Consider the following 12541-nt stretch of genomic DNA (forward strand, 5'->3'; position numbering starts at 1 on the left):
AATAATCCTAAGGACAAACACACACACCCATGCCCGAGGGAGGACTCGAACCTCCGCCGGGACCAGCCGCACAGTCCATGACTGTAGCGCCTTTGACCGCTCGGCTAATCCCGCGCGGCTGCGTTCCTTACACCTGCTATATGTCGCGATAATTACAGTCGTTCATATTTCTATGATCGGTGTCATTCTGATTCGTGTAGCTTTGATTACACATTATACTTGTCACAATTGTAGATACAATAATGTAAATAAAATGATTGCACTGATTTGATTGATAGTTCTCGTGTATTCTTAATTCATTTCTGAAAAGAAAACTGTTTCATCTTTATTGTGTAAAGATTAGGAAAATAGTAAATGAATGGGCATATATAGATACTTTATACATAGATACTTTTCACGGTAATAATAAATCTATTGTTAGAGTTACGTGGAAATGAAAAATAAGCTACCGGCAGCGAGATTCTATGCAGAGACCTAGCGCATGTGAAACTAAGCGCTTACTCGCTCTGCCGCAGATTCCGCGAACGCTAATGCCTCATCTGTCTTCTGACTGGATCGATGCTGCCTTCCACAAATTCCTTTTCATTTCAGAGTACAACTTCCAACCTAATTCCTCAATTATTTGTTCGATGTATTCCAATCTCTTTCTTCCTCTACACCTTTTACCCTCTACATCTCCTTCAAGTACCATGTAAGTTATTCCTTGATGTCTTAACATATGTCTCACCATATTGTCCCTTCTTGTCAGTGTTTTACACCGGTTTTTATTAGTCCACCTAATTTTCAAATTCCTTCTATAGCATCACATATCTCCGCTTCGCTTCTCTTCTCTTCTTTTCCAATTTCCTCACAGCTAATGACTTTTTACCCTCTCCCAGGTAGCTTAACAGATATCCTATCATCCTGTCCCTTCTTCTTGTCCTGATTTTCGTATATTTCTTCTCTCACCGATTCTGCTATGAAACCCCTCGTTCATTGTCTTATCAGTACACCTAATTTTCAACATTCCTGTGTAGGTGTAGCACTACCTCTGAAATACTTCGGTTCTCTTCTGTTCCTGTTTTCCCGCAGTCCATGTTTCACTAACATACAATGCTGTGCTCCTAATGTACATTCTCAGAAATTTCTTCCTCAGACTATGCCTATGTTTGATACTAGTAGATTCTTTAGGCCGGGGGGTGCCCTTTCTGCCACAGCTAGTCTGTTTTTTGTCTTCCTTCCTTCGTCCATCATGGGTTACTTTGCTGCGTAGGTAGAAGAATTCCTTAACTTTGTCTACTCCTTGGTGTCTTATTATGATGTTAAATTTCTCACTGTTGTCATTTCTGCTACTTCTTATTACCTTAGCCTTTCTTCGATGTACTCTCAGTCCATATTTTGTACTCATTAGGTTGATCATTCCATTCAACAAATCCCGCAATTTTTCTTCACTGAGTATAGGAATGTCATCAGCGAATCTTATCATTGATATACTTTCAACCTGAATTTTAATCCGACTCTTTAACCTTCCTTTTATTTCCGCAATTGCTTCTTCGATGTATAGATGGTTAATTTCATTTCTTTTCGTCAACTTTATTTAAGTCTGTAATTGTTATTCTTCTGTTGCTCACATAAATAAGGGGAAAGACTACATTCCAGTACATTTTGAGCATTTCGTTCTTGGTCTTCCAGTCTTGTTCTTCCTTCTTAGTTATATTACCCGTCTTTCCCTATTGCTCGCCCCTATTTTCTCAGAACTTCGAACGTCTAGCACCATTTTACGTTGTCTGACTTTTTTCCAGGTCGACAAATCCAATGAGCAAGTCTCGACTTTTCTTCAGTCTAGCTTCCATTATCAACCGCAACGTCAGAACTGCCTCTCTGGTGCCTATACCTTTCCTATAATTTTCAAACTCGATTTTCTCAAAACCGATTAGAAGTTGCGTCTTCCTGTATACATATTTTAGTCCTAGTCGTGCCCTACACACTTCGCCAATATCAATGAAATCGGTTATGTGGAGTTCGTACTGTCCCCATGCTAGCGGGGTCTTCGAAGTTCAGCACGCATTCTACACCCCAGAACCATGGTCTGCCACTGGCTGCTGACTGCATCGAGACAACGACGCAACTCATCTACCCAATACACTGAATAAACGGCTAACATTTCGCAGCTATGATTTATCAGTGAATATCCACCTAACTCCATGTTTGTGCTGCCCCGGTAATCAACAAGCCACGCCATCGCAACCTGTAGCGGGGTCCCCAATTACACATCCCATCCTGACCCTGCTACAACAACGACGGCGAGGCCTTCCCACTAAATCACCTCATCACAATCCCACAGAAAATGTTTGATTCAATTTGGGATAGCGGGTGCAATGTAGCATTTATAATCCCTGCAAAGTGATGTATCTGTTGGAGTGGGTCCGCAGCTTGTGGTCAAGTGGCGAGCATTGCTGCTTCTGGATCACGGTTCAAGCTTTCGATTCCTGGCCGGGTGTTTGCGTTATCATCATCATCATCATCATCATCATCATCTATTGGAGTGGTGATCAAGACTGCCCGAAGGAAAACGAAGCAGTGAACTCTATAACTGTAGACGTAACTGAATTTGAATAATCACTAATTTTCCCAATAGGTACAGCAGGATATGCGTTATTACTGCATTATCGCCATGTAAACTATTCCTCTCTTACAGGTATCGTACATATTGTAGTACGGAGATACGTATTGCGCCACGTGCAGCACATTTCACGACAACGTCTCAAACATCGTTGTGGGTAAACAGGGTTTTATAACTAGTGTCGAAGATTTATCTTTAAAGATGTTTACGTTCACTGTATTCTCCAGTGCTGGAGAAGTACTAACGAAGTATTCCACACTCGTTGTTTCATCCAAACCGTTTAGCATAGTACGTTGTTCTAAGACCATTGCATGCTGGCTCGCTACCATCATGGAGAATCCTGACATGATGAGGCGGCGTTATATGAATATATGGTGACGTCACTCCGAACCTAAGCTCGTACAGAATGCATTGTTTACAGCAGACGATGTGAAAATGGGCCGTGACTGCTTGACATCGTCCGGAGCGCATCAGTATGGAATATAGAGGAGTACATCAACCCACCATTTCGAAAACTCAAACAAATATATGGTGACAACAGGAGCAGTCATATGTGTACGTGTGTGTGGTATAAAATGTACAAATACTTAAAAGTTGCATGCTCTACGAATGATACTGCTTAAAAAACGGTGTATTTTGTTTATTCACACTTCTCTCAATCATCAAATTCTGATTATGCGAGTATCAGGCTAGACTATATGCAAGACGCTTTAAATTTTTTTCCCCTTAGGTGGGAAGGGAGCAACGCTTTCCATTGACAGTTTTATGGGCTTCGCATTGAAGCATATTATGAATAATTTTTTTTGTGCGTTTACAGCGTGAAGTATATAATTAAAAAAATTAAGTTTAGGTAAATGGAAATAATGAGATTAATTTTTCGGCGTCTCGGACAAGCACAATAAGCTGAGGTATGCCTGTAAATGGGTAAAGAATCTTTTCATATCAGTTCCACATAAACGAAATAGGCTTTCTCTTGTTGTAGATTTATGCTTACCAGTTAATAATACTAATTCCGATCGCCGCATCCACCTACAAAATCTTGACCTAGTCCATAATGCTGTAATCCGATCTTCGTGATTACTCCGAAGTACACAGGTGGGCTTCTTGGATGTTTATATATCACAGTACTACTTGGGGTAATGACTCATAGAACTTCATTGGTAAAACAATGCTATATTCTTCCTTCGTTCATTATCAGAGAGCGAGTCCTACTTCTTACCGGGGAACAGCAAAAACGGCTTTTGTTTTTTTAACATTTGAAAATCAAAAATAATTGACGGTAGTAGCAGGCTGTATGCTGGGCAACCGCTTCACCTTTTCTCTGTGCCTTGAAGAAAACGAAAACATTAAAGCAAGAAATACAAAAGGTACATCATGAGTAGAATAAGGAAACTGGAGCAGCTGAGAGGTATGTACTGGCTGTCCACAAATCCCCACCTAACCTCCCCATCACGCATTCTCTATCACATGGTGTGGCCAGTGAATGGCGTAAACATGACGTCTTTCAAGACTTGGGATTGTCTATACTGAAGAACATAGCTTACTTTGCATGTCGCCCTTTGCTTGTGACACTTCCGTGCAATTGCCAGAGCTAAGCATTGTAATTTTCTTTTTGTAATAAAACTCATTAATACGACTTGTTTCATCGTTTGTGTAGCGAACCGAGTATGCAGGCTTCTTAGACACTACAGTTTGGGTATCGCAAAGCAGTGCACCATGCTGCCGTGTAACAAACGCGTGTATCCCCTCCCCCCCCCCCCCCTCCCACTCCTCCCCTCTCTTCTCACTCTCTCTCTACCCCCCCCTCCCCCCCTCTCTCTCTCTCTCTCTCTCTCTCACTCCCTCTCTCTCTCTCTCTCTCTCTCTCTCTCTCTCTCTCTCTCTCTCTCTCGCTCTCACACGCATACACACACACACACACACACACACACACACACACTCACACTCTTGTGGCTACGAAGGCTTTCCCGGCGTAATAATTGATAATATTCTTCTCGGCTATGCAGCCGGATCACAACGTCTTCATGACACAATATTTCCGCGGTCCATCTGGCCGCCATCTTCAGGTGAGAGTGCTGGTGCACGAACTCGCCGGAACTGACTTCCTGGCGCAAGCTGCGGCCCCTATATAGGCCAGCAGAAGACCCACAACGCGTCCGCGAGAAGGTGCCGTGACTGCCCTCTAGCGCAGTAAACATACCGCGCCGCCAGCGGTGGAAATAGGCGAAATCGATATATCGCTGTCAAAAATTTAAAAAATTTTTATTCCGACGATCGAAACACAGACCGTTGTTTTTTGATGTCAGATAACACCGGGTCCCAAGTCTCACTTAAAAGATAGCCCTTGTCTCTATTAAGAAGATTGTCAGATAAACGAATCTCTATGGATTCTTTTAAAACACAGTCCCAATAGCGAGATGCAGGGGCAACCATTTGTGTCTTGTCATAGAGCATTCTGTGTCCTTCGGTGAGACAGTGCTCCGCCACTGCAGACTTCTCAGGTTGAAGCAGCCGTGTGTGTCGCCGATGCTCAACACATCGGTCCTGAATGGTCCGGATTGTCTGCCAAATATAAGCCTTCCCACAGTGGCAAGGGATCTTGTACACACCGGGCTTCCTCAAATCCAAGTCATCCTTTACAGAGCCAAGGAGCGCTCTAATCTTGGCTGGTGGACGAAAAGTACTTTTGATATGGTATCTATTCAGAATTCTTCCTATCTTCGAGGAAATGGTCCCAGCAAAAGGCAGAAAGGCCACTGATTTGCAGGCATCTTCTGGTGGTTCAGGCGAAGGTCCATCCTGGAAAGCACGACGGATCTGTTTATCTGTATAGCCATTCTGCTTGAACACAACCTTAAGATGGTCCAATTCTTGTGTCAAGCTTTCTCCATCTGAAATGGCATAAGCTCTTCTCGCCAACGTCCGCAGGACCCCCGTACACTGGAACGATGGATGACAGCTAGAAGCATGCAGGTAACGGTCCGTGTGCGTGGGCTTTCGATAAACACTGTGTCCCAGTGTCCCATCATCCTTTCTGTACACCAGAACATCCAGAAACGGAAGCTTCCCATCACTTTCCACCTCCATGGTAAACTTGATGCTAGGATGCAGGGAATTAAAATGATCTAGGAGGCGGTCAAGAGCTTCTCTCCCATGGGGCCACACCATAAACGTATCGTCAACATACCTCCAAAAACAAGTTGGTTTTAAGGACGCCGTCTTCAGCGCCATGTCCTCAAAATCTTCCATAAAAAGATTGGCGACTATTGGGGACAATGGGCTCCCCATAGCCACTCCGTCAGTCTGTCCCAAATATTTGTCATTAAGTAAAAAGTACGTCGACGTCAGCACGTGGCGACAAAGCCTGGTTGTTTCTTCATCCAGTTTCTCACCAATTAGTTGCAAGGATTCTTCCAGAGGAACTCGGGTAAAAAGCGACACGACATCAAAGCTCACAAGTAAATCCGAGGGACTAAGAGACAAGGACTTCAATCTCTGAATAAACACCATAGAATTGGAAATGTGATGTTCGCATTTACCGACGTGAGGGCCAAGAACAGATGCTAGATACTAGGCTAGATTGTAGGTAGCAGCACCCAAATTACTCACGATCGGACGAAGCGGGACCCCTTTCTTATGAATCTTGGGTAGACCGTATAATCTCGGTGGCACGGCAGCACCAGGACGAAGTTTTTTAAGAACGTCGTCAGATAAAGAACTCTTCTTCAGCAGTGAAAGCGTCTTCCGTTTTATCCGTTCAGTTGGGTCGTCCTGCAATGTTCTGTATGCTGAGTCTTCAAGTAAGAGATCCATCTTTCCCATATAGTCATCACGTGACAAGAACCGTTGCGTTGCCTTTGTCTGCTGGTAGAACTATCAAATCTTCGCCTTCTCTAATGGACCGGACGGCTGCCCTTTCGAGAGAGGAGATGTTACTCCGTGGAGGCGGCGCCCGCCGCAATGTATGTGAGACCTCTTGCCTAATCTCTTCAGCTTGGTCCTCCGAAAAGCTGGACACTGCTTGTTCGACTGCGCAGATGATTTCGGTGATAGGCACATTCCTCGGTGTAGGGGCAAAATTCAGGCCTTTCTCCAACACTGACAGCGTGGCGTCGTCCAGTTCTTTACTCGTGAGGTTAATCACTGTCCGTCGACGGTGTCGTCATCAGATATCGTGGGTTGAGAAGAAAGCCGTTGGAACTTCAAAGACTGTTTCATGACGGCGCTCCTATGCGTCCAATCTGATAGTGCCCAAGAAGAACTATCCACCCATTCCCAGGATGCGCCCGACAGCAGGGACGATAACTCCAAGTGCAAGAAAAGTAAATCCTTGGATATGAGATCCAGTTGTCTTCGAGTGAAGCGAATGCGCTCCTTGACTAAGGCAAAACTGGCACGCTTCTTGATGTTGTTGGCCGTTTTCGAATCAATAAGATGCACAAATCTAGCAAACTTAGGTATTTCTCTTCCATCGCGGCATCTCAGCAAAAAAGCGAGGGCTATCAGCAACTTGCCTTTCTTCTTACGAAGTTTATCAAACTTCTTCACACCTTCCACCATCTCCTCCCCGTAGAAGCTTCTGATGTGGCTACGAAGGCTTTCCCGGCGTAATAATTGATAATATTCTTCTCGGGTATGCAGCCGGATCACAACGTCTTCATGACACAATATTTCCGCGGTCCATCTGGCCGCCATCTTCAGGTGAGAGTGCTGGTGCACGAACTCGCCGGAACTGACTTCCTAGCGCAAGCTGCGGCCCCTATATAGGCCAGCAGAAGACCCACAACGCGTGCGCGAGAAGGTGCCGTGACTGCCCTCTAGCGCAGTAAACATACCGCGCCGCCAGCGGTGGAAATAGGCGAAATCGATATATCGCTGTCAAAAATTAAAAAATTTTTTATTCCGACGATCGAAACACATACCGTTGTTTTTTGATGTCAGATAACACCGGGTCCCAAGTCTTACTTAAAAGATAGCCCTTGTCTCTATTAAGAAGATTGTCAGATAAACGAATCTCTATGGATTCTTTTAAAACACAGTCCCAATAGCGAGATGCAGGGGCAACCATTTGTGTCTTGTCATAGAGCATTCTGTGTCCTTCGGTGAGACAGTGCTCCGCCACTGCAGACTTCTCAGGCTGAAGCAGCGGTGTGTGTCGCTGATGCTCAACACATCGGTCCTGAATGGTCCGGATTGTCTGCCCAATATAAGCCTTCCCACAGTGGCAAGGGATCTTCTACACACCGGGCTTCGGAGGACCAAGCTGAAGAGATTAGGCAAGAGGTATCACATACATTGCGGCGGGCGCCGCCTCCACGGAGTAACATCTCCTCTCTCGAAAGGGCAGCCGTCCGGTCCATTAGAGAAGGCGAAGATTTGATAGTTCTACCAGCAGACAAAGGCAACGCAACGGTTCTTGTCACGTGATGACTATATGGGAAAGATGGATCTCTTACTTGAAGACTCAGCATACAGAACATTGCAGGACGACCCAACTGAACGGATAAAACGGAAGACGCTTTCACTGCTGAAGAAGAGTTCTTTACCTGACGACGTTCTTAGAAAACTTCGTCCTGGTGCTGCCGTGCCACCGAGATTATACGGTCTACCCAAGATTCATAAGAAAGGGGTCCCGCTTCGTCCGATCGTGAGTAATTTGGGTGCTGCTACCTACAATCTAGCCAAGTATCTAGCATCTGTTCTTGGCGCTCACGTCGGTAAATGCGAACATCACATTTCCAATTCTATGGTGTTTATTCAGAGATTGAAGTTCTTGTCTCTTAGTCCCTCGGATTTACTTGTGAGCTTTGATGTCGTGTCGCTTTTTACCCGGGTTCCTCTGGAAGAATCCTTGCAAATAATTGGTGAGAAACTGGATGAGGAAACAACCAGGCTTTGTCGCCACGTGCTGACGTCGACGTACTTTTTATTTAATGACAAATATTTTGAACAGACTGACGGGGTGGCTATGGGGAGCCCATTGTCCCCAATAGTCGCCAATCTTTTTATGGAAGATTTTGAGGACATGGCGCTGAAGACGGCGTCCTTAAAACCAACTTGTTTTTGGAGGTATGTTGACGATACGTTTATGGTGTGGCCCCATGGGAGAGAAGCTCTTGACCGCCTCCTAGATCATTTTAATTCCCTGCATCCTAGCATCAAGTTTACCATGGAGGTGGAAAGTGATGGGAAGCTTCCGTTTCTGGATGTTCTGGTGTACAGAAAGGATGATGGGACACTGGGACACAGTGTTTATCGAAAGCCCACGCACACGGACCGTTACCTGCATGCTTCTAGCTGTCATCCATCGTTCCAGTGTACGGGGGTCCTGCGGACGTTGGCGAGAAGAGCTTATGCCATTTCAGATGGAGAAAGCTTGACACAAGAATTGGACCATCTTAAGGTTGTGTTCAAGCAGAATGGCTATACAGATAAACAGATGCGTCGTGCTTTCCAGGATGGACCTTCGCCTGAACCACCAGAAGATACCTGCAAATCGGTGGCCTTTCTGCCCTTTGCTGGGACCATTTCCTCGAAGATAGGAAGAATTCTGAATAGATACCATATCAAAAGTATTTTTCGTCCGCCAGCCAAGATTAGAGCGCTCCTTGGCTCTGTAAAGGATGACTTGGATTTGAGGAAGCCCGGTGTGTACAAGATCCCTTGCCACTGTGGGAAGGCTTATATTGGGCAGACAATCCGGACCATTCAGGACCGATGTGTTGAGCATCGGCGACACACACGGCTGCTTCAACCTGAGAAGTCTGCAGTGGCGGAGCACTGTCTCACCGAAGGACACAGAATGCTCTATGACAAGACACAAATGGTTGCCCCTGCATCTCGCTATTGGGACTGTGTTTTAAAAGAATCCATAGAGATTCGTTTATCTGACAATCTTCTTAATAGAGACAAGGGCTATCTTTTAAGTGAGACTTGGGACCCGGTGTTATCTGACATCAAAAAACAACGGTCTGTGTTTCGATCGTCGGAATAAAAATTTTTTAAATTTTTGACAGCGATATATCGATTTCGCCTATTTCCACCGCTGGCGGCGCGGTATGTTTACTGCGCTAGAGGGCAGTCACGGCACCTTCTCGCGGACGCGTTGTGGGTCTTCTGCTGGCCTATATAGGGGCCGCAGCTTGCGCTAGGAAGTCAGTTCCGGCGAGTTCGTGCACCAGCACTCTCACCTGAAGATGGCGGCCAGATGGACCGCGGAAATATTGTGTCATGAAGACGTTGTGATCCGGCTGCATACCCGAGAAGAATATTATCAAAAACACTCTTTGTGCGGTAGAAAAATTCCAACAATATTCCACCACAGTCCATTATTTAAAGAAATAATTTTGGTGCTTTGACAGTTTATGTGGTTTTGCGTTGGATGAATTTTCTTTTCTTCACACTGGCTCGTTGCTCAGACACTGCAGGAAGAGGGACTTTGTTGACAGTGGTGCACAAAGAACTGACTGCTGATATCCCTGTTACAATTAAAAACGGAATGATTCCATCAGGTGCCTGAGGTATTAGTAGAACCGTTGGTGCTTTATCTACACTTTCTTCCTACTCCTTTCTGATACAAGACACTTTTAGCAGCTGCCACCGCTGATTGGTTGCAATTTTTTTTTAAAAACTGTCTGCAGGTTTTTTGTTTAGTGCGTGACAAGCTGATTTCATAATTTGCTGAAATTTCTTCCAGCAGCTGATTTAAGCCTAGCACACATTGCTTTATCAGCTACGATAGTTTCAATATGATATCCTATGCCTATCCTTTCTTCCACGTATTTGCTTGGCATTATCAGCTAACATTCGATCTCCATTGTTGCTACTTTTATTTGTAGCATGAGCAGTACGGTGCTCATTGCATGCATTGCCCAGTATATTAACTCCCTTATCACCACGAGCTAGATACCTCTTCAGCTTTGTTCCAGGTCCACAGTATTTGTATCCAGGGATATGAAATTCAAGTGGTAACTTACCAGGAATACAACCGCTGCCTCTGATGTGCTTCCTAGCAGTAGCTTTAAATAACCACACAGGAAAGCGTTCGCGCTCTTCGTAGAAAAGATTAATAGCGATACTTATGGGAGCTAAGTTTCTTTAGCTGCATATGCTATACCTGAAGAAACTGGCTAGAGGCGGTGTTAATTTATTACGCTTAATTGAAAAAATGTAGAGTCTGACGAAAACATGAAGACCCCAGATTTGGGGGGGAGGGGGGGGATGAAATGAAACTTCATGTGATGAGGTGGTATGTAATGCTATTTCAGAGGCTACAAAAGCAAGACAAATTTATAAATATCTCGACAGTGTGAGCTCACCTCTCAGTATGACGTTTCATAGGCTCTTACCTATATGGATGAACTGATTCAGTTGTGAATGGTGTAATAAAGACTTTGCACCTTCTCCTGAGGCAAGCTGGCTCATAGCCGATAAGTGGACTGAGACAAAATTGACGTCTGAGAGGGTCGCACACATACTCTATTGGGGACAGATCTGGTGACTTCGCTGACCATTGGAGTATCTCAACATCGCATGCACATACCATGTGTGGACGAGAAACTTCCTGTTGAAAATTGCGCCATCATACTGCCACTTGAGAGGTAGCACATGAGAAAGCAGAATGTGCGCCACATACCGCTGTGCCGTCAAAGTTCCCCCAATCACTACCAGACGTCACATGCAGTCATACCTAACGGCTCCCCGCACCAAGACGCCAGGAAAAACATCATCTTTGCCTTTCCAAAACGTTTGAAGAATGTGACCTCTCCCTATGTTGCCACCATACTCGCCGGTGATCATCCGAGGTAATGTTGAACCGCAGTTCTCACCACTGAACACAATGTGCGCCGTTCATCAGCAGTTCGTCCATGCCAGTCACCGCACCACTCCAAATGCCGTCATTTGTGTAGTGGTGTCGACAGAAGTCTATGCACAGGATCTTAAGCGCTGCTATTAGTGTCCAGCCAATGGTACAAGGCAAGGAGTCTATTTATTGTTCTCTAATGACAGGCGCAGATGTGGTTATGATGTGCTTGCTTACACAATACGATCCTCCCTCGTGGTGGTAAAATTTGGTCGTCTGGGAGCTTCACAACGAGTATACTTGCCCTCAAATTCCCATGCCGTCTAACTTTGGGCCACTGTCACATCTATCACAATCATCTCGTTATTTCACGATTCGACCAGCCGGCCAAATGGAGACCACAATGACACCGCTTTCAAACTCCGTCAGTTGCTGATAATGCTGTCCCACAGGACTATACGACATCTCCGTATACCCTAACAAACCTGGTAAAAAGACTGAACACGTACAACATAAATGCACTCTGGCGGTCATTCTGCCTGTCTCAGTGTACTGCAACACTAAATCGTTTACAAAATTTGGTGTTAGTAAGTATAAGAAGTTACATTGACATCCGACCTACGTTCTCTAGCTGTTACATTGACATCCAACCTAGGTCCTCTAGGTGCCTCGCTCCCTTTGTTAGGTGGTGCAAACGAACAGCCACAGATCACACATGATTTGATTTTATAACCGATCTCCCGCAGCAGACAAGAGCATCATCAGATAAACGTTGCCCTGGAAGCAACACATTAGGATGGAAGAACCATTCGATACCATAGCCAAAGACCTATTTTGCTTGGTACCTAACGATATTTTAAACTCCGTAAAGTTTTGCCATCAGGGCGACGATAATCTGACGGACGAAAGTAGTCCTGAAATAAAATTGTTTGTTATCAGTGGATCTTCCATCCCTATGTTATTTACAACGGTCCCTGGGTCGCCGGCAGACTTCGCCTCCTTTTCCTTTTTAAAAAAAAGCACCTTATGGATATTGTGTGTAAATATTACTGTGAGATAAAAAGATTAATACATGGTTGGAAGCAGTGGCAGGCCGCATCAGACCAGTGAGAATAATGATGAACGAAAAAAAATAT

This window comes from Schistocerca serialis, chromosome 8 (genome assembly GCF_023864345.2).
Source record: "Schistocerca serialis cubense isolate TAMUIC-IGC-003099 chromosome 8, iqSchSeri2.2, whole genome shotgun sequence".
NCBI classification, from domain to species: Eukaryota; Metazoa; Arthropoda; class Insecta; order Orthoptera; family Acrididae; genus Schistocerca; species Schistocerca serialis.